This window comes from Capsicum annuum, chromosome 12 (genome assembly GCF_002878395.1).
Source record: "Capsicum annuum cultivar UCD-10X-F1 chromosome 12, UCD10Xv1.1, whole genome shotgun sequence".
NCBI lineage: Eukaryota > Viridiplantae > Streptophyta > Magnoliopsida > Solanales > Solanaceae > Capsicum > Capsicum annuum.
This window is the reverse complement of record NC_061122.1, coordinates 383,936-407,820: the sequence shown is the minus strand read 5'-3', so window position 1 is coordinate 407,820 and position 23,885 is coordinate 383,936.

The window sequence follows — 23,885 nt, the reverse complement described above, 5'->3', positions numbered from 1 at the left end:
TTCCAAATATTTAAGGCAAATACTACGGCTGCTAACTCAAGATCATGAGTAGGATAATTCTTCTCGTGGGGTTTCAACTGTCTGGAGGCACAGGATATGACCTTACCATGCTGCATGAGGACACAACCCAAACCTACTCTGGATGTATCACAATAAACTACGAATCCATCAGAACTATCTGGTAGAGTTAGAACTAGAGCTGATGTGAATCAAGTCCTCAACTCCTAAAAACTCTTCTCCCAAGTATTTGACCACTAAAACTTAACTTTCTTTTGGGTCAAACTGGACATAGGGGATAAAATAGAAAAAAAATCCCTCAACAAACCATCTCTAATAACCAGTCAATCACAAGAAACTCCTAATATTTGATGGAGTGATAGGGCATGGCCATTTTCTTACTTCTTCGGTCTTTTGAGGATCTACTCTAATGTCATCTCCAGAAACTACATGGCCAAGGAATGCTACTTATCAAAACCTTGCACTTGTTGAACTTAATGAATAGCTGGTGATCTCTAAGAGTTTGAAGTATTGTTCTGAGATGGTCTGCATAATCTTGCTCTATATGGGAAAAGACCAGAATGTCATCGATGAAGACTATGCCGAATATGTTCAAGTACCGCTTGAACAAATGATTCATCAAGTCCATGAAAGCTACAGGGGAATTAGTAAGGCTGAAAGACATAACTAGAAACTCAAAGTGACCATACTAAGTACGAAAAGCTATCTTCGGGATGTCACATTCTCTAACTCGGAGCTGATGATAGCCTGATCTGAGGTCAATCTTAGAGAAGTAACTGGAGCCCTAAATTTGGTCGAATAGATCATCAATATTGGGAATAGGATATCTATTCTTGACTATAAACTTGTTGAGCTGACAGTAATAATACACATCCTGAGAGAACCGTCCTTCTTGCGTATGAATAAGACTGGTGTGCCCTATGGGAAAATGCTGGGTCTGATGAATCCTTTATCTAAGAGATCCTTCAACTGTTCTTTTAGTTCCCTTAGTTTTGCAGGTGCCATTCTATAGGGTGGAATAGAGATAGGCTGAGTATTTGGAAGAAGGTCTATGCCGAAGTCTATTTCCCTTTCAAGAGAAATGCCTGGAACATCTTTGGGAAAGACTCCTGAATATTCATTAACCACTAAAACCATTTCAAGGCTAGGAGATTCAGAAATAGAATCTTTAACATGCACGAGGTGATAGATATAACCCCTAGATATCATTTTCTTTGCATGAAGGTAGGAAACAAGTCGACCCCTGAAAGATGATAGCATGGTATTTCTGATATACATAACATGACTGATAACTGAATTCTGATAACATGGGTGACTGTAACTAACAGTCTTAAATCTGATGGAACTATCTGAGTTCCAAACTGTACTGAGTTTGACTGTATCTGATAGTCCTGATATTTTGAAATCTGAAGAACTATCTGAGTTCTTTTACTAAGACTGATACTGAAACTGTGGGACGTAGTTGTTTAACCGACATTTCCCATGTGTACTAATATAGCTAAGATGGGGTCCAATCCTTGCCCTGACTGGAAGGATGTCAATAACGTGCCATTGGTAAGGAAAACATGTGAGTAACCCTCATATAATAGGTAGATCTAGTGAGAATAGTGGGAACCCTCATATAACAGGTTAATCCACCTCATATACCCTCATATAACAGGCTTCAAAGTCTCAACCTGTACTGGCCATATTGTTTTAGAATGCAAGGATAATTGCTAAGAATCATACCCTCATATAACAGGTGAGTTCCCATCCTTGGGTTCACTCGGTTCTAACTTCTACTCCCATCTGAAGACACTAAATCATGAATAAATAACTGTACGTGGGATAAGTTTACTAAATTTTGTTAACTGATGGAATACTACTGATATCTGACACATGAATGAGATCATGAGGTTTTCCTGAGTCACATGACTAATTGAATTCTACTGAATCATAGCTTGATTTTGGATATCATGAAACATGACATGGATATAGGCACACAACTATAGTTTTTGGGTCTGAATACCCCTAGGACTCAATAGAAGGAAACTAACTCACACATGATGTGATTTGATGACAAAATTGGAGTCCACAGTTCACAATATCATAAGTAAGGAATACTATACTTTATGCATTTATTCAACACCTAAAACATGGTAGGGAAAGCATGGATATATTTCGTGTACAAAATTCATATCTCCATCATCATACATGCTTCATACCACAACTACAACAACACATAAATTGCATGAAAATTCATATTGAAGTGTATACGTCACATGGACTTGTCATCTACGTATCATGGTATTATGTAAATATGACTTTCAAGCATCCTGGACATTTTATCAAACACCCTACATGCATTTTTTTAGGCATAGGTGGATTTCACACTTGCATTATATCAACCCATCTAAAGTTCATGATTTTCAACTAACAACCATATATATTCCATGAAAACATCCTTAGTTATCATCTTGAAACCTAAGCAACAATCATTAACAAGTACATGCTCATATCACCACAAAAATTTTACAAAATAACATTTAAAGGCATGATTCTTGAGATCTATGAATGAATTGAGTCCATATATGAACACTATGCATACCTTAGAGTAATAATCCACGAAGATTGTAGTAAATAGGCTTGGAATTGGAAACCCCCAATTGAACCCTAGACTTGTTCTTGTTTGTTCTTGAGAGAAAATAAAGAAAACTAGTATATTTTAGTGATATTGAACTTAAATCTCATGTTTATGCCTATATATAGGGTAGGTAAAATGTCCAAAATACCATTTAAAACACGGAGGTTGAATAATGAAAATTGGGTACCCACCGGACTGGCAGGGCGGCGCCTTGCTCTGACCCCCTCTCTAAGCATGGCGGCGCCTTGCTTAGAAAGGCTCTCTAAGTTGCGCGCTGCCCATTATTGTGGAGAGCTACTGTTTATCAAATCCAAATGTTCCCTTACGCTACCTAAAAAATTCTAAAACTTACCCAGGACGTACTAAGACCTTTTCCCATCGTAATGCAACTTGAAAATCCAGAAACGGAGGTTAGGAGGGTTGTTAAATAAATCCTCAAAGCTTGGAGGTCTAAAATGAGACTAAGAGTTGAACACTTATGAAAATTTGCTAAGTATAAAGGCTTGTAAAGCCAAATGATGTCAATTTAGACGTAACAATTTTGTGGGGTCTTACACCTCTCAAGTTAGACCAAGTCAACTTGGGTCCATGAAATCCCAAATCAGTTAGCCCATAAGCCTCAATCACCCACAGAAACTCAAAACTTTTTCCTTATCTCATAAGGGATGCTCCCTAACTTCTCACATACTTTAGTAATAACATTGAAGTCTCCAACGCTACATTAAGGTAGAGTTGAAGCTGATAGTTGTACCATCTTGTTCCATAATGGTCTTCTTAATGTGTCTCTATAATTGGCATAAACAAAGGTCAAAAAATATGTTTAAGAGAAAAAAAACTGTGAAATTGTGCAAGAAATCTATTGTTCTTCATTAGTATTGATATCACAATAGATATCCAGAGACTAGAAGAGCCAAATCTTGCCATTATAATTATAGCATGCATGTTCCATTTTAAGTTTCCTTTTTGCTACTTTAAGTTATATATTGTTGAAGAAAGGTTCCAGTAGAGCAATCAAAGAGATGTGATGAATATTTATAATTTTTTGGAGTCTTTCCAGAACACCTTGGGTAAATATACTCCCTGCATTCCAAACAAGATGACTAATCATTAGATTGTTATATGGGAATGAGACCTGGTGAAAGGTATAGCTGTGTGCCCATATGGGTTGGGTATAGTGTGCTTACCTCATTTCCTCAATTTAATTAAGGACCCCCTAGGGGATAATCCATACTGGCTAGCAATTAGATTTACATATTTCACAAAATCCTCTTGATCTCCTAGATTAAATACATCAACCCCATTTTCAATAGTATTCCCCAACTGACCCAATTTACCATCATTTGTATCATCCTCTGAGTGTATCACTTTGTATTCATCATCAAGTTCCTGAGAGAAACTCTGGGGTTATATTTTAGTGACTTTCTTCTGCATATGTTCAAGGTCCACTTTCTCTTGCAAGCTAGGGGAAACCTCTCATAGTGTTTCTGTGGGGTTCCCACCAAAATTCATTCCCTCATCCTGCATCCTAGTATTTTTTAGTTGGTTAATATCCATAGGCTCATTTATTGTCACCTCTTTAGAAATTATCCTATCTATTCTATGCTGCTCAGCAACCTCTAGTCTATTCACCTAATCAAATAAAGGGTCAGATACATCAATTATTTGATGATCCTTATGTTTGTCATTATCAGACTCATCTATCTACCTTGGACTTAGCTTGGGGTCCCTTTCAGTATTTCCTGGGTAAGCACAGGTGTTCTCACTCTCCCGTTGTAGGGCTGTAAAATCATTTAATATGGATAGAGCAGAAGTATCTATCTGACCACCTTTGTACTTATTTGGACACCTTGGTTTGAATATAAGTCTTTGGTTGTCTCTACTTTTTCTCTTTTGGTTCTGCCATTCATTGATAGGTGCCTTGCTTTTATTTGTAGTTTGTTGTTGCACTATGCCAAATGTATTCTGCATTCCTTGGAATGTTGAAGTTTCTTTCTTAGGTCCATCTCCCTGATTATCTTTAAATAGCTTTTGCCTTTCCTCCTCATCTTTACCTTTGATAGCACAAGATCTTGCAGCACGACCTTGGTACTTGCAATAAAAATAATATTCAGGACTCTCATCATACAAAATGGCTTGCCACTTGCCTTTACCATGATTATTATCATCATAAACCAACAAAATATGCTGGGGTCTAGGATTGGTGAGGTCAATTTGCAACTTGAACTTATCCACACTACCCCTAGTTTTATTATAAGTTTCCAAATCTAGAAACAAAACCTTTCCAATAGGAGATAAGAGAGGTGCCATTACCTACATATAGTAGCAATGCCAAGGGAGCTCAGGTAGGCTAACCCATACAGTAACTAAGGGAGTTTAATCATTATGATCAAAGGTAGGGGTTCACAATTGAATTCTCATCAGCTGTCCATGGATAAATATCTTTCCTTTATACAAAACTGTTGAGTGATCATACTCATTGTCCAGGTCAATACATAGATGCCTGGAATTGAAATGTGTAAGTTTAACCTTTATTTTTTGTTCTGTTTGAAGAACAAATTGTCTCCTAATTACCTTCATTTTGGGCATGTTTTTATCAAATTTCCCAATCAATGTAAATCAACATCTCTTTACTAGTTTTATTTTGAAGTCCTCAGACCTAAATACAACTGATAGAAGGCCTTGTTTGGTTGTTATTCTTGGTGGTTCAATTTTGATACACTCATATTTTATCGCCTTTGTGCCCTCATTTTCATGGCCAAGGAATGAATGACCCTAGGCATATGGGGTTCTTTTCCATGACTAGGTTTGGTCCATATAGAAGCAATGCCTTAATCTCCAACAGGTATAGGATCTCCATTCCCTAGATTGGATATCGGAACAGCCACACCATTCCCTTCATTGAGCAAAACTAGGGTTTTTACCATAGTAGGTATCTTACCAGATGATTGATAAACAGGAAGATTACCTCCATCATTAGATACTGGTTAATTCAGAATATAGTATGAATAGACTATAGTCGATTATATAGGAATCATATGTAGCTTCGATGTTGGTGCTAGATCCAGCTGATTATGCTTTAGATAAATCGCCAGTGTAGAATTTATTGTCACCTCCCCCATCTTTACTTGTATTTCCTATTGAGCTTGGTTGGTGATCACCTGAGACCATCATAATTGACTTTCCAAAATTAGAGCTGAGTGACCATCCAATTAAAGTATAGGCTGAGAGGTCTGTCCTATTAGTGGGTGAAGATTTCTGTGGGGACTGGATACATATATACCTGTCTTGTGAGAAACTATTCGGTGGTTGGAGAAGCTCCGTTTGTGACTGAGAAGACATGGTATTAGGTGTAGAGGTGGGAACTACCAGTTGTAACTACCTAGAGAGAGAATTATTAGAGAGAGAATTTAAGAAAAAGACATATAAATTTTTTTTAGTTACATATCTGAAATGCTTATCGATATCCATATTCAAAAATAGGATAAGAAATGTACCACTTGGATTTCAAAGATCAACTATAGATACTATAAAATAATTCTTGAAAATCCTTTGTGCTTTTTGTAAAATCATTTAGCTTACAATCCGTAGGACGTAGGTATCCCTTCTCCATTTATAATCCCTTCTTGATAAGTTTGATTAATTCTCTTGTTAAAAGGAGAGAAAAAGAAGAAATAAATGTAGGGATATCATTTTTCTTGTTTTATGGAAAATTCAGTGAATAGCAATGATACTCTCCTCCCTTTTCACTTAATACTAATTGGGGAAATAATTAAAAGGTGGCCCCTCACATTTTATCGATATTAATAACAAATATATAAAAAGAAAATATATAGAGGAATCACTTACTATTTTATTCTAATAGGCATAAAATTGAGATAAATAATTATACTTACACTACTCTTAGTAAACTTAATGTTATACTCTTCTATAGTATTAACTTAGATTTATTTTTTTTCGAGATGCTACAATATAATTCTCCTTGAACTATATGTAACTCATCACTCTCTATACACTATAAGTTACACTTACTCCAAGTATCAAAATAAATTCAATTTTTCCTAAGGTGTTACAACCACATAGGACTGGGGTCCCTCTTAGTTGAAATGATGAGTATCTCTGTCAATACCAGAGTCTTTGATGGATTGTAGTTAAATTATTATCTTGATCAGTTAGTATTACTACTTGTAAATATCATTTGACTAGAATATAAATATATAACCTAGTGATTGTCGAATAATTGATATTGAATTCATATTTTAAAGCTTGACTCTTATTATCTTTATTGTGATGATTGTTGTTTAGAGCCACGCTACAAGGGGGTAATTATATTATTATTGTCATTATTAATGAATTGATTGAGGTTCTAGAGGATACTTAGAGTATGAATAGACTTGTAATAGTTGGTAAGGTTTAATGAATGGAACAAGCAAGGTTTGGATAGTTTCATGATTAATTGTTCCTCGAATTATGGTTTGCTTTGTGTTTCCCATGTGGGGCTTATGTGCGTATAATTAAGGATATGATTATTAATTATGATCATGGGACCGAGTGGGGGCTTATATGTATATTTCTTTTGATTTGAGAGGATATATTATTGTGATAAGTGCACGAGGGCTTGACGTGATGTTATTGATCATTTTTTTTGCATTAAACTCCCTATTAGGTATTGAGTTGTCTGAGTGAGGTCTTGACTTTACATTATAGGTCTTTATTTGTAACTCCCCAAAAATAGGTCCCAAGACATCACACGGTGGTCAAGATAATAAGTAGCCTCAGCTAACCTTGTAAACCTTCTACTAGATGTGGATATTCATAAATAGAGAAATATCACCATAATAACAAAGCTAAAATGTGAAACTCTATCTATTCTAAGCTAAAATTATCTAAACATAATATTTGAAAGTATTTGTCTCAAAAGCCTGGACAATTAATATTAAAAATCTAAATTAAATCTAGCAGTCTGCAAAGTCTTTACTACTAATAAAAAAAGAGTCACTGGGACAAACCTCCAGCTGACTTGAACTATCTAAAAATATTGAATATTCTATACTAATAAGCTGAAAACTGAAGGACTAGGTCCCTGAACTATAAGGACTCACAAACTATCAGGATGCAGATAGAGATCCTTGAAATCGCTCATGCTTCTGAAATTGAACAGCCGCACCTACATAATGAGACAATGTCACACATAGATGTATATGTGGATAAGTACTTCTAGATTGTACTGAGTATGTGGGAATGAATGCATAAGTAAAACAATTTCTCAATATTAACATAATTTGTAAAATAATGCACTCTAAATGTAAATGACTCATACTAGCTTGATTAAATGTAAACTAAAAAGCATAATCATGAGTAGCAAAACATGTTGTGTAAATCTAGTGCGTGATAACATTTAGTTTCAAGAAATCTACACTGGTATTCTGTCTTTAAATCGTGCTGTCTAAGTATATAAAGACTTATATTTATATCTATAAACTTAAAGATTAGATCTCATAGCTAGTATCTTTCTGTAAAGCAATATCTGAATAAAGTTGTGAGCCTTTAAACCTAGTTTCTAAAAGTTGTTCTGTTATTCTTTTTTGTAGTCTTTTCTATTAGGGAATTCTTTTAAAAACTATCCTTCAAAGGAGGTTATTCTAACTGATATACATTATGTGAGTCATAGTGTCCCGCGTCTAGTTCCTTTATGGGAGAACCTCACGTTGGGGAGAAGTGTCATAGATTTACCAAGGAGTATAACCTAATCTAAGTGATCACATTTATATCTTTCATCTATATAGAAATGAGAATAATTTGATAATCTAAATTTACATTGACTTACATTTATGGAGCATGTGAACATACCTAACTCGGTGATAAATACTACTCCCTTTAATCTGTATGCTCATTCTTTAGGAAATCCACTTTAAAACTAGTATAATGGTTTAAAGATGAAAACCCACTGTATGTCTGTTAATATAAACTATAACTGAAACTGTAAAGTGGATTCCATGTCTAAGTTGAGATCGAAAGATCAAATTTTTAGTAAAATCTCAAAATAACTAGTCATGGGATCCTTAAAGAATAGTCATTCTTGAAATATGAACATTCAAACAAGGGCTTGGTAACTGATACATCAAATTCATGTCTAATCATAATAAAGTTCATGCTTGATAATGAAAGTATTGAAATTCAATTCTAAATCTGAAAATTTATATCATACGCATGAAAATACAAAAAATAGTCATGCAATTAATCAATTAAATCACTTAAAAACTCATAATCTTAAAATAACAATATTTAGGTATGAACCCTAAATTGAAATTCATAGATAATCATACGAAATCATGTAACTTGTAATTAAAAACTAGTTTTGGGCATAAGAATGAAAGAATTATCCTTGTTGAAAGGCCTACACACCTTAATGGATGACTAGATGACGAAGCTTGAGCTTTAGATTCCTAATTGGCTCTTGAAGATTGATTCTTGAATATTCTTGATTTGGGAATCCTTAATTTTTGGTTATCTTGGAAAAACAATGGTGGAATTTGGATTTCTTCGGGATTAACATTTGAAGCTCTAGGGTTTCTTAGAGTGAAATTTGATGTGAAATGAGCATATTAGGCTTAGAATAGGTTTAATTTTCTATTATTCATGATTTGGGAGCTTGAGAAAAGACTAAATTTCCCTTTAAAAATTTAACTCATAATTGGAATCCCAAAATTGGGCCCCACTATGATGTGGTACAATCATGGTGGCTCACTGAAAATCAGATGAATGCCATTTTAGCCTTTGGTGCGACATGGTGTTATCGCGTAATGTCACTAAAAAATAATGAGTTCCATTTTGCACTCCACCACGATGCAGTGTTTGTCTAATTATGAATTTTGATGTGATACAGGCAAATTGCATTAGGCTATTTGAAAGGGACGAATTGGAACTAAAAATTCTCCGTGATGCAAGCTTATTGTGGTACTACACTGGAATTGGACAATTTCGAATTTGTCCTTCACTGCGACGCGGTTCTTATGGCGGTGTTCTTTTATTTTCACCAAAATTTCCATAACCCACTATCATGGCCTGAATCGAGGCCTTGGCTGTGATGAGCATCCCGAACCAAGAAGGCCCAAACGCCTTTCTATATATGGTAACCATACACAACATTCATACTATAAAAGAAGATGCGGAAATATATAGCTAAAATAAAACATGGTCATAAATCTGAAATCTCTTTAACAATACTAGAATAGCTTTTTCATCATAAAACGACATATCTATTCGTCTGCGAAATCTCTACAACATAATACATCAAAACTTGTCTGAATCTGAGACAAGGACCGCAGTATATCAAAACCATAATAAATGATAAAAATCTAAAAGTAAATAGGACTTCTGAAATAGAGAAGGATCACCAAATGGTACTCTTCACTCCTACCTGAAGAAATCTACTACTTATCAAGACCCCTAGACTGTACCTCAGAACATGGAGGGAGGAGGGTTAATATTGTTGTATTGGTACGCGAAGAAATCCAAAATAATGTATTTGTAATATAAAAAAGTTGAGAGCTAGTCATAAAACATAATGAAAGATATAAATTCAAAAACATGGACATTTTTTATAATCATAAAACCTTTCTGTCAGTGCAGTTTTTTGATCTTTGTATTACTTTTGAGTTAGGTGGAACTCCCCTACAAGTCTAATATTCCACGAACTATATGGAATCCTCCATTGAATCTACGAGGAAGTACCCAACCCAAGTGTGCCATAAGGGTTGGAGTGTCTAAGTCTGATACGCCACAGGGAACTAGGACAGCGTATAATAATATACCCAGATGGGTAAATCACGGTTTTGGAAAATGAGTTGTCTGAATTCATGCCTTATTAGGGGAACCACCTAACGTCTATTTATGCACAGTTTTAACCATTTCTATACATGTATCATTCTGAGTCTCAAAATCTAAAAGTCTGATTTTAAACATATATTCTATTCTGTTCTAAATTACCATGGCATAATCTGAGTTGGTGTCGTAACACCAAGACTTGCAAGTCCTATTTTCTGAGCCATAATGTATCATGCATGATTTTTTAATTAAAAAATAGTTTAGACCACCCAAATATATAAACAGTATAATGGATTTCATGTTTCGAAACAAAGTCAAAACTATGTAGAGATTCTTCAAACATATAGTGGTCATGTGTTTTTGGCAGACCAAACTACTCTTTATTATATGTATATTCAACAAGAATCAATATTTACAACCCTCTCTTTTGAATTCAAAAATCAAGCTCTAGTCATACCATAAATCAAGACATTTCTTATCTTGGTTTTAAAGATGCATTTCAAAATAATTCATGTCATACGAAAGATGGAAAACATCTTAACCAGAGAGGGATTCTTTATTATTCGTTCTCTTAATTGAATATTCATCCTTAAACATATGCATACATATATATAGAAGTTCAAATCAATTTGGAGGAAGGCCGAAAGACCAAAACATTATTAGTAAGGCTTCTAAAACATGAATGTATTCATAAATCCAAAACCCTTTTCTTAAAATCATGATTTCTATGCCCATGATATTTTAGGAAAACACTGCGTACCTTAAATTAGAAGCTTTTTAATAAACTGTAGCTTTTGGTGTGCTATACGTATGATTTATGGGTGCCTCTTATAGCCCTCGCAATGGGGATTCCAAATCTTGAGGAATTAAGGAAAACCCATGGTTAAATCTTTAGATATTTAGGTTTTTAGTTTGAAACCCTAGGGTGAGTTCTTGATGAATTTGAGAGAAAAGAATCATATTTTGGTATTTTGGGAGTTTAATCCATGTTGTATCTGGATAAGGGATGGAAGATACCCATTTTTCCCTTTAAAATTTGGAAATAGAACCTGAAATTTTGGTGCGTGCGATAGGGCATGTGTATCACTCTTATCGCATAATGCTACTGTCTCAGTCACTAAAATGGCCATAACTTTTATCTTAGGTATCAGATTTTGGAAAAATTGGTATCATTGGAAAGTTAATTCGAAGAGCTTTCATTTGATAGTATGACCTATAATTCATTATATACATAGAGTTATGGTCGATTAATGCTGACCTAAGTTTCGATGCTCACTCAAACTCGAATGATAGGAAAGCTTTCAACTCATCCTTGAGTTAGGGGACCTCTATGATATCAATTCATGCTTAAATAGGTTCACACACTACATAATTGATTAACATGACAAATTTCCATAGGATTTATGGCTTTTGGATCATCTACACATAGAAATGATGATTTTTGCTCTAGCCCAAAATACAGGGTGTTACACTTCTTAATTGAGTATCGGATTGAGGAAAAATTAGTATCATTGAAAAGATGATTCAATTATCTACACATTGGTGGGTATAGAGCTGGAAAATTCTATATGCATCAAGAGTTATATGGTTTTGAAGTTAACCCTTAACACACTAGGAGATAAACTGATCTAAAAAGGTATAGGGTATTATAATATCTCCCCCTTGGGAACATTCATCCTTCAATGAGACAAATTTAACAGAAGATACCGAGGAACTAAGGCTATATGCTGGCATGCACAACTGAAGAAGCCTGCATAATTGAATCTAAAACATACTGAGTGATTGAACTAATATGCGAGTGTATGAATTTACAGGAAGATTACTATATCGCTAAATCTGAGATCGAAAAAGAACTGAATTAAGGAGAAGTATTACCTTCAACTGAGACTATGTTTGTGGAGAAGAGGCGAGGATACTTGGTATGTATGTATACTTTTGCTTCCAAAGTAGCACCCTCAATGGACTTATTTCATCACAAAACTTTGACCAAGGGAACTTCTTTGTTCCTTAGTCTACGGATCTGATGCTCAAGAATCTCTACTAGAAGTTCTTCGTATGAAAGGCTATTATGAATTTCTATTCTTTCTAGAGGGACTACAATAGTTGAATCGTCCATGCACTTGTTCAATAAGGACACATGGAACACTTGGTGAACTGCTGACAAGTCTGTGGGCTGATTTGATCAATCTGTCTACTATAACCCAAATCAAATCATGTTGACGATGCAAATTGGGTAATCCAGTCACAAAGTCTATATTTACCTCTTCCCAACTCAAAGTGGGAATACCAAACTCCTATAATTACCACTAGGTACAAGTTGTAAACTTCGCTACAAATTTTTCTATATCTTTCTTCATACCACTAAACAATTCAACTTTCCATAAACAACTGTACATCTTTATGGCTCCTGGATAAATAGAATAACGAACATCTTGAACTTCTGCCATAATCCGCTGTCTTAAATTGTTAACACATGGCACACATAATCTACTTTGGTATCTCAACATACCATCTTCCCCTTAGGAGAAAATCTCTACCTCTTGGTCTTTAACTGACCCCTTCAGTTTGACCAAAATAAGATCCCTATCCTTCTTCTCTTTCACTTCCAAAACCAGAGAAGATTCTGAACTACTCTAAACCCAAGCATTCCCTTTACCTTAGTCAAAAATCCTCACACCCAACCTAGCTAACCAGTAAAATTCCCAAACTAACTCTCTTTTACCATTTTTCACATGAGCAACACTCCCCATAGACAATTTAGTAAGGGCGTCTGCCACTATATTTACCATGACCGAATTATACAACACACTCATATCATAATACTTTAACAATTCTAACCACCTTCTCTGATAAAGATTTAACTCCCTCTGAGTAAAACGAAATTGCAAGATTTGGTGATCTATAAACACATAAAGATAGTGCTTCAATATCTTTAAGGCAAACACAACAACTGCTAGCTCAAGGTAATGAGGAAGGTAGTTCTTTTCGTGAAGCTTAAGCTTTCTAGAGGTGTATGTTATAACTTTACCTCTCTTCATCAAAACACATCCCTGACCGATTCTATAGGCATCACAATAGAAAATGATCCCATATGTTCCATCGGTAGTGCTAGAATTGGGGCTAAGGTGAGTCGAGTTTTCAAATTTTGAAAACTCTTCTCAGAATAATTGACCTCTAAAATTTAAATTTCTGATGAATTAGTCTAGACGTAGGGGATGCAATGGAAGAAAAACCCTCAATAAAGCATCTATAATAGCCAACTAAACCCAATAAAATTTGGATATTTGATGGAGAGATAGGAAGAGGACAGTTTCTTACTACTTTTGGTTTTTAGGGGTCAACTCTAATGCCGTCACTGGAAATAATATGACCAATAAAAGCTACTGATCTTAGCCAAAATTTTCATTTGTTGAATTTGGCGAACAACTAGTGATCCCTAAGAGTTTACAACACAATTCTAAGGTGGTATTGATGATCATCCTCACTACAAGAATAGAAAAGAATATAATCGATAATGACTATGAAAAATATGTCCAAATACTGTTTGAACACTCGGTTCATCAAGTCAATGAAGCTACTGGGGCATTGGTAAGAACAAATGACATGACTAGAAACTCAAAATGACTGTAACTAGTTCTAAAAGATATCTTTGGAATATCACATTCCCTTACTCTAAGCTGATGATAATCGGATCTAAGGTCTATCTAGAAGAAATAGTCATTGCACATTCACAAAGAATCACCTTTCTTTCGCACGAATAGGATAGGACCTCCCCATAAAGAGATACTGGGCCTTATGAAATCTTTATCTAAGAGGTCCTTAAGCTTCTCTTGTAACTATTTAAGCTCGAATGGAGCCATGCGATATGGAGGAATGAAGATAGGCTAAGTATTTAGAAGAAGGTCATAGCGAATTCTATATCCCTATTGAGAGGTACCCCTGGCAAATCTTTGGGGATAATATTAAGAAACTCATTGACTAAATAAACTGAATGAACAGTTGGGGTCTCAAACTTAGTATTTTTGACTCTAACTAGATGATATATACACCCTTTTGGGATTACCTTTCTATCTTTAATATAGGATATGAAATGACTCTTGGGAGACACTAAATTACTTTCCTACTAAAAAACACTCTCATATGGAAATTGAAACTTCACCACTCGGGTACGACAATATATGGATGTAGAAAAGGAATGGATCCAATCCATACTAAGAATAAGGTCATAGTCGAACGCATCTACCTTAATTAAATTTGCTAACATAATTTTATAAAGGATAGTGATAGGAAACTTTCTATAGATCTATTTGGCAACAACTGACTCACCCACTTGGGTAGAAACTAAGAAGGGCCCAGTGATCTTTTCAACACCTATTTCAAAATTTACTGCAACTAATGGGGTTACATAAGAGAAATTTGATCCAGTGTCTAACAACATATAAAATCAAAAATGAAATACACAAAGCATATAAGTAACAAGATCTGGTGAACTCTCCTATTCCTGACAGGATGGTAAATAATAAAATTTATTATGGCATTGACCACCATTGGTACTGGATGATGCACTTTAAGGATGGACTGGGTGACTTAGTGGAGCTGGTGCGCTAGTAACCTGAGTTTGGAGATAAATATCCCTATTTTCTTTCTTAGCATGAGGATACTTTTTGATTCTATGGCCGAAATTACCACATCTATAACAACCTTTATGTCCCAACAAACACTTACCATGATGATTTATACCACACTTAGCACATGGAGGATAACTGGGCTTTCTACTCACACAATTTTGAGATCTGGACATAGAAGTCTTAACCCACTACTCTTGTCTAGATACATGAGTGGGAGAGCAGGCTGAAGATGGCACTGACATTTATAAATGAATCTGAAATTCCACCTCTAAACTTTTTCTAGCCATACTCAAACTGCTCGGTTCTAGCCTTTTTATTTCCCTCTCTCCCCTTCAATTTTTCTGACTCAATCTTCTTGGCATGATTTATCAATCTAGAAATATCAATGTCTCTAATAAGCATGGCAGTCCTACACTCTTGACTACCAAACCACATACTCTAGTAACAAGCTTAGTCATACTCGCCCTAGGGTCAGCCATCGTATTAGGTTCATACTTGAAAAATGATTAAACTTAAGAAAGTAATTCTTCACTATCATCGAGCCCTACCATAAGTTCATAAAATCCTCTACTATAATACCCCACATTCCCTTAGCATAATCTAAGTACCATTGTATGAGTGTTCATATATAAAATTTTTGAAACACATATAACTAGGTAAGAAGTTATGGAGATTTTAAATTTTGGTCATTAAACATTGTCATTTTGAACCTTAGAATGTCGCGGAGCCAGTGTAAATAGCAATTGTCATTTTCTATATAAGGTGCGCAATACTGGTGCATCGCGCCAAAGGCCAATTTGGAATTTGGCAGTTTCTAGTATCTCTCCGTGATTCCACCGTATCATGCTGATCTTCCAGATCATAAACAAGGTGGCAATGTGATACCACCACATCTTATCACCATATAATTTCCCATTTGTTAATTTCTAGTGACATGGTGTGATAGTGCTGCATCGTGCTAAGAAAGGAATTGGAAAAAATTTGAAGAAGAATTTATTTTTCGTCAAGGTTAAAACAGTCTGTTTCCCTACTTTTCTTAATCTACCAGGTGTGCTTTTAATCCCTAAAAATGTTTTTAAATCATTATTTTATAATTCTTCCCCCAAAATTAAAGAATATCCTCTCTCAATGAAGAATGCTAGCTCTCAAATTCAAATCCAATCCCCAAGAATTCACCAAGAACTTCAAGAAATTCATCCATGATGGTATGTTAGATGTTCATCCATGAGTTCCTTTCACCCATGCAGTCCAAGTACCCAATTTAATTTCAAAGTTATTATCTTTTTCAAGGTTTATGATATAAAATTAAGATTTCACCCATGAATCTCTACGAATTATGATTTATTACCATGTTTCCATGAAGTTATTATTATTATTTGGTTCTCTATGTTTTTAATAGTATTATTTATTGAACTAAACCATGATTTACTACTAGCATATTGAATTCATGCTATTTCTATAAACTCCATGATATTCCTATGATTGTTTTAAATCATGAACTATAAGTGTTTGATAAAATGCCTGCAAGTGTGATTGATTTAATATAAGCCTTCATGCTTTGTCCTTCATGTTTTAGATTCATTTTACTATTGTTGTTTTTGAGTCCTGGGGGTATTAAATACCCAAAACCATAGCTGCTTATTTAGTCTAGTTTAAGTATATTATAGAATAGCCTTCAGAATATACTATAAGCATTATCAGAATAGTCAAATATCAGTCAGTTAAATGTAGAACAGTCGAGTGCTTCTGTGTATTTCAGTTGGGAGTAGGATTTAGCTTCGACCAAGTGTAGGGATGGCCATTTCCATGTAAGATAGGCAAAGTTGTTAGTAGAAGTCCCTATACTCCAAAACAATGTAGCCAGCATAGGATATAAGTAGTCACCTGTAACACCCCAAAATGTTATCACGAGATGTCACACGGTTCTTAAGGCTACACGTAGCCCCAAGCTAACCCTCAGATCCAAAAACCATCTCAAGGAATACAATTCTACAATAATCATGCATAATAAATAGATGTATCACATCGGGTTCAAGAGAAATACTGAATAATACTAGACTATACACCAAAAATATAAATTGAATATCTGTATGTACCGACCCTCTAGTCTGACAAAGCCTCTATACATAAAAATCAAGGAGCCGTTGGGACAAATCCTCAACTGGCCCCAACAGTACTGAAAGCCATAACAACAAAATGATATCAAAAAAATATAAACATGGTCCTTGAACCATGAGGACTCACACTGAGGGATTGCAGTTGAGGCGCTTGAATATCGCTAACGTGGCTATGGCTGAGTACCTGAACCTACATTATGTGAAAATGTATCCCATAGGAAAATTGTGGGTCAGTACTTAGGAATGTACTAAGTATGTGGAGGTGATGCAACAATATAAATATCATTAAGAATTTCATGAAAACATGTATATGCACAATGATGGCTCACTTGGCTTGAGTTAGCCTAAAATAATCTTTTCATGATATCATAGTAAATAAATCATATGATAAAAATCTCATAAACCATCATGAACAATTCAAATTTCTAAATCAAGACTCAGAGTGACTCAGTAATTCAAGAAACTCAACTCTTATGGACATGGGAGGCTCTTATAACAGACATAAACCATGTGAGCTACATGGGGTCCAATGTTTTGCCCTCCTAAGAAGAGAACCCCACATTGGTGGGAGCATCGTACTCTTTCCAGGGAGTACAAACTAAATTTAGTGATCACAATCTCATACCCAGCCTCTGGTCGACAATTATCAATAACAATCCTATGGTGGCATGTAGTTTCGGGGGAAATACCACATTTCCCACTCGGTACTAAATACTACTCCCAGATGCAAGCTCAGACGGGTAGGAAATCCACCATAAATATCACAAAGGTCCATCATAAAGACCAAATCAAATTTGTTTCTCGTTTATCAAATCATAAACAGTTTGTGGATTCCTAACTCGACTCAAATCAAATCAATCTTTCTCAATATCAAAATGTATCGATTCCTTAAATCATAACAATATTAATAACTTTGACAAAATAGCAAGACTCATTTTAACAACTCAATTTCATGAATCAATATGCTCAATAATTCAATTTGTCATAAGGGAGCTTAAAGCTTAACACATACCTTTAAAGCACTTGAAATATCAACTCATGGTAGAACTATGAAATTCATAATATTAAATATCAAGTCATAACTTGGGAATAGAAAAATGATGGTGTATAATAAAGCTTGAAAAGTTTATATTCTCATTGTCTCATGATAACATAATTTGGATATAAACCCACTTTTAAAATTAGATAAATCCATAATAGAAATCGAAGCTTTGGGTACAAGAACGAAAGGAGTGTTCTTGTTCAACCCTAAATACCTTGGATTATGATTTATATATGCACAGGTGTGATTGGGAACTCTTCTTGTTACTCTTGAGTTAGGGTTCTTGAAGCCCTTGAGTTGGGTACCTTAAATCTTGAACAAATTTGTGAAATCTATGGTTGGATTCTTGAATTTCTTGGAAGATTTGGATTGGATTTTGGAGCGAAACCCTAGTTTTTCTTGACTGTGGAAGAGGGAAATAAGGATTTCTCCTTGCTGGGGGTATTTATAAAGGGTTAAAACAGGTGGGAAAGACCAAAAAGTCATTTTGAAAATAGTCTAATTTTCCAGTTCGGGGCATGCAACGGTGCTATGCGAAATTAAGTCGGACGTCACCGTTGGACTACTCCAAAAAAGGGCCTCACTGCCTCGGTGCAACAGCGTCGGTCAACGTTCAGTTGAGAGTCCAACGGTTCATTGAACCCCGACATTGAATTATTCCAGTGAGTTGGAATTTTGCATCGATACGAAGGTGCAGGTCGATGTTCCATCGATAGTCCGACGGGACCTCGGACCCCACCATCAACCCTGGGCATTTCAGATTATTTCTATTTTTAGTGAATCGGCCATAACTTCTTACTCTGACCTTTGATTTTGATGAAATTAGTATTAATGGAAAGCTCATTCAATTCTCTTATACTTAAGTCATTCACATGGTTTTTAAAAATCATTCACTTTTTAAGTCATTCCCATATACTCGAAAAATGGATTAAGGCTTAAGGCTTAAGGAATGATCGAAGTATTATAATATCTCCCCCTTGGAAACATTCATCCTCGAAAGTTGTTAGGTAGGTTCAAGATCAAAGAGAAAACAAAGGATACTTCATAGAATGGACGAATTTAGGATGGAAGAGAACTATGTAGCTGAATACACTGATTTAAAAAAAGATTGAATTAAGAGGGAGTAGCTGAATTTGAGCTTGTGGAAAAGTGATAGGGATACTTAGCTAGCATGTCTACTTCTGCTTCCCATGTAGCACTCTCGACTGACTGGTTTTTCCACAAAACTTTGACCAAGGGAACCTCTTTGTTCCTTAGTCTACGCACTTGGAAGTCTTGGATCTCAACCGAAATCTCTTCATAGGAAAGACTATCCTGAACATCTAAGCTTTCTGGTAGACCCATAACAACAGAATCACCGATGTTTTTCTTCAGCATAAAGACGTGAAAGATGCGATGAATATCTGACAACACTGCGGGTAACTCAATCTTATAAGATGCCTTCCTAACACGGCTCAAAATTCTATAGGGGCCAACATATCGAGGACTAAGCTTCCCTTTCTTGCCAAATGTTTTCACCTTTTCATAGGTGAAATATTCAGGTACACCAAATCGTCAACTTTAAACTCAAGATCCCTTTTCCGTACATCGGCATATAAATTCTAACAACTCTAAGTTATCTTCAATCTTTCTCTAATTAACTTAACTTTTTCCATAGCCTCGAATACAGTATCAGGCCTAATCACAGCTGATTCCCATGCTTTGAATGGGACTATCTGAATACTAGCATGGAAACTATTGTTATACGCCAACTCAATCAATGACAAGTGCTCATCCCAAATACCTTTAAAATCAAGCGCACATGACCTCAAATTATCCTCTAAAGTCTGAATGGTCCTCTCGGCCTGACCATCTTTCTGCAGATGAAAATCGAAGCTAAGATAAACCTGGGTACCAAGGCCCTTCTGAAAGGCTCTCCAAAACTGAGAAGTAAATTGAGTACCCCTATCTGAGATAATAGTCAAAGGAAATCCATGGAGTTTGATGAATTCTTGAATATAAAATCTAGCATAATCCTCAGCTATATAAGACAAATGCACTAGTAAGAAATTAGCTGATTTAGTCAATCAGTCTATAACAATCCAAATGGAATCATGATGATGATGAGAAGGAGGCAATCCAATTACGAAATCTATATTCACTTCTTCCCACTTTCAAGTAGGAATGCTAAACTTTTCCATCACGCCACTAGGCCTTTGGTGCTCTACCTTAACTTGTTGACATGTACGACACTTTGCCACATATTCTTCTATGTCTTTCTTGATACCATTCCACCAATAGATTTCCCACAAATCGCGGTATATCTTAGTAGCACTAGGATGAATAGAGTATCGCGCAGCATGTGCTTTCTCCATAATCTTCAATCTCAAGTCATCAACATTCGAAACACAAAGTCTACCCTACAACCTTAACACGCCATCTCTCCCTTGGGAGAAAACCTCTACCGTTTAGTCCATAATGGACCCCTTTAATCTGACAAAGTTAAGGTCCCTATCCTGCTTCTCCTTTACTTCAAACTAAAAAGGATTCGGAACTACTCGAAACCCCTATACTACCTTCAGAAGTGTCAAACAACCTAACTCCCAATCTAGCCAAGCGATGTACCTCACAGGATAACTCCTTCTTATCATTCTGTATATACGCCACACTACCCATAGACATCCTGCTAAGGGCATCTGCCACTAGATTAGCCTTGCCCGGGGGATACAACACACTTATATCATAATTATTTAATAGCTCTAACCACCGTCTCTACCTAAGGTTCAAATCCTCCTGGGTGAACACATACTGTAAGCTTTTATGGTCTGTAAATACATCAACATAAGCACTGTACAAATAATATCTCTTGATTTTCAAGGCAAACACCACAGCAGCCAATTCAAGATCATGGGTCGAGTAGTTCTTCTCATACGACTTTAACTGTCTGGAGGCATAGGCTATAACCTTACCTTTTTGCATCAACATACAACCTAACCCAACTATGAAAGCATCGTAGTATACCACAAAACCATCAACACCATCAGGAAAAGTCAACACAGGGGCTGAGGTGAGTCGAGTCTTCAACTCCTGAAACTCTTCTCGCAAGATTACAACCATAGGAACTTTACTTTATTTTGAGTCAAAAAAGTCATAGGGGATGCAATAAAAGAAAACCTTCAACAAAGCGACGATAGTAACCAGCCAGACCCAAGAAACTCTTGATATCAAATAGAGAAATAGGTCTAGGCAAATTCTTTATAGCCTCTATCTTTTGAGGATCAACTCTAATATCTTCGAAAGAAAAAATATGACCCAGAAAAGTTACGAACCTTCGCCAAAACTCACACTTTCTGAATTTGGAAAACAACTGATGAGATTTAAGGGTATCCAACATGATTCGAAGATGATCTGCATGGTCATCCTCACTTCAAGAATATACAAGAATATCATCTATGAACACGATAACAAACAAATCCAGATACTACTTGAATACTCTGTTCATAAGATCCATGAAAGATGTTAGGGCATTGGTTAACCCAAAAGACATGACCAAGAACTCAAAGTGATCGTAACGGGTTCGGAAAGATGTCTTTGGAACATCACATTCCTTAACCTTAAGTTGGTGATAGCTGGATCTAAGATCTATTTTTGAGAAGTAGCTCGGACCTTTTAACTGATCAAACAAGTCATCAATTTGAGGAAGATGGTACCTTTTCTTGATGGTTACCTTGTTTAGTTGATGGTAGTCAATGCACAAACGCAATGTACCATTCTTATTATGTACGAATAGAACAGGTGCACCCCATGGGGATACACTAGTCCTGACAAAGACTTTGTCTAAGAAATCCTTGAGTTTCTCCTTCAACTCTTTAAGTTCTACGGGAGCCATATGGTATGGAAGAATGAAAATAGGCTGACTGTCGGGAAGGAGGTCAATCCCGAATTCTATCTCTATATAAGGTAGTACCCCTAGGAGATCTTCCAAAAAAAACATCAAGAAACTCATTAACAATGGCAACTGACTGAATAGTCCGAGTCTCAGACTTGATGTCTTTAACTCGAACTAGGTGGTAAATGCAACCCTTGGAAATCAACTTCCTAGCTTTGAGGTAGGATATGAAGTGGCTCTTAAGAGGTACAGACCTCCCGGACCACTAGACAATGGTCTCATCAGTAAACTGGCACTTGACCACTTGGGTATGAAAATCTATAGATGCATAGAATAAATGAAGCTAATCTATACCTAGAATGACGTCAAAATCAACCATAGGACAATTCTTATACACTCGCTTAGAAATAATAGATTCTCCTTCCGGGGTAGAAATCAGAATAGTCTCAGCAATTCATTAAGGGTCCACCTTAAAATTTACAGCAACCAAAGTTGTCACATAAAAGAAGCTCAAATCGGGGTCCATCAATACATACTAATCAAAATAAAAGATAAGAAGCATACCAGTGACAACATTTGGGGAGTCCTCCTACTCTTGGTAAGGTGGTATAGCATAGAAGAAATTCTGGTATAATCGGCCAATAGCACTAGAAGAAGTGCCCTGAGGAGGAACTAGGTAGACTTGGGAGAGGGGGAACTGGTAGCATGACTCTAGGAAAGAGTATCTCGACTCCTCTGTCTAGAATATAGACAATCTCTAAGTTAGTGGGATAGTTTTCCACAGCCAAAGCAACCTCTTTATCAACAAAACACTCGCCAAAATAATCTCTACCATACTTGGCACATGAAGGAGGATGAGGTGGGTTAATTATAATTTCCTGGGACCTGTAGGGGATAGGCGTACTCCCGTTCTCTTGCCTACTTCTAGGTACAGGAGCACTAATTGAGGAAGGTGCAGGCATAAACAGATGTCTATGAAATTGAGGCGGTTCCTTCCATGGAATCTTGCCTGACCAAATCCCTGCTACTCTAATCTAGCTCTTTTATTCCCTCTTACTCTTTCCCCCTCTTTCACCTTATCAACATCAATCTATTCGGCATGAATCATCAACCAAGAAAGGTCCATCTCCCTATTGAGCATAGCATATCTACACTCTTCACGAGGTAACTTTATGCACTGGTCATGAACTTGCTCATGATGGTCCTGGAGTCAGCCTTCATACTAGGAGCATATTTGGACAACTGATTGAATCTAAGAAAATACTCCTTAACAGTCATGGAGCCTTGTCTCAAATCCATGAATTCCTCTATCTTTGCTTCCCTCATCTCAAGAGGAAAGAATTTTTCCAAGAACACATTCTGGAGTAACTACCAAGTCATGGGAGAGGCATCCTCCTCTCTACTCTCCCTTCACATCTCCACCTAATCATATGCAACATCTTTGAATCGATAGGAAGCCAATTCAACACTCTCCTCCTTAGTTACGTGCATAATTTGGGTGATCTTTCTCACTTCATCTAAGTATATATGTGGGTCTTTATCTACCTTCGATCCATAAAACTCAGGCAGATTTATTTGCATAAACTCACAAACCCGAGTTGTAGCAGAATTATTATCTTGTGGAGAAGAAAAAGCAGCCTGGGTGTTAGCTTGAGCATTAGCGGTAACTACCTGGGCTAGCACCTGAAAAGCTACTCAAAATTCTGCATGAGACACATGCTCATTCAGGGGATCAAAGGGTTGAGGTCGCTCATTGTTTCTATAT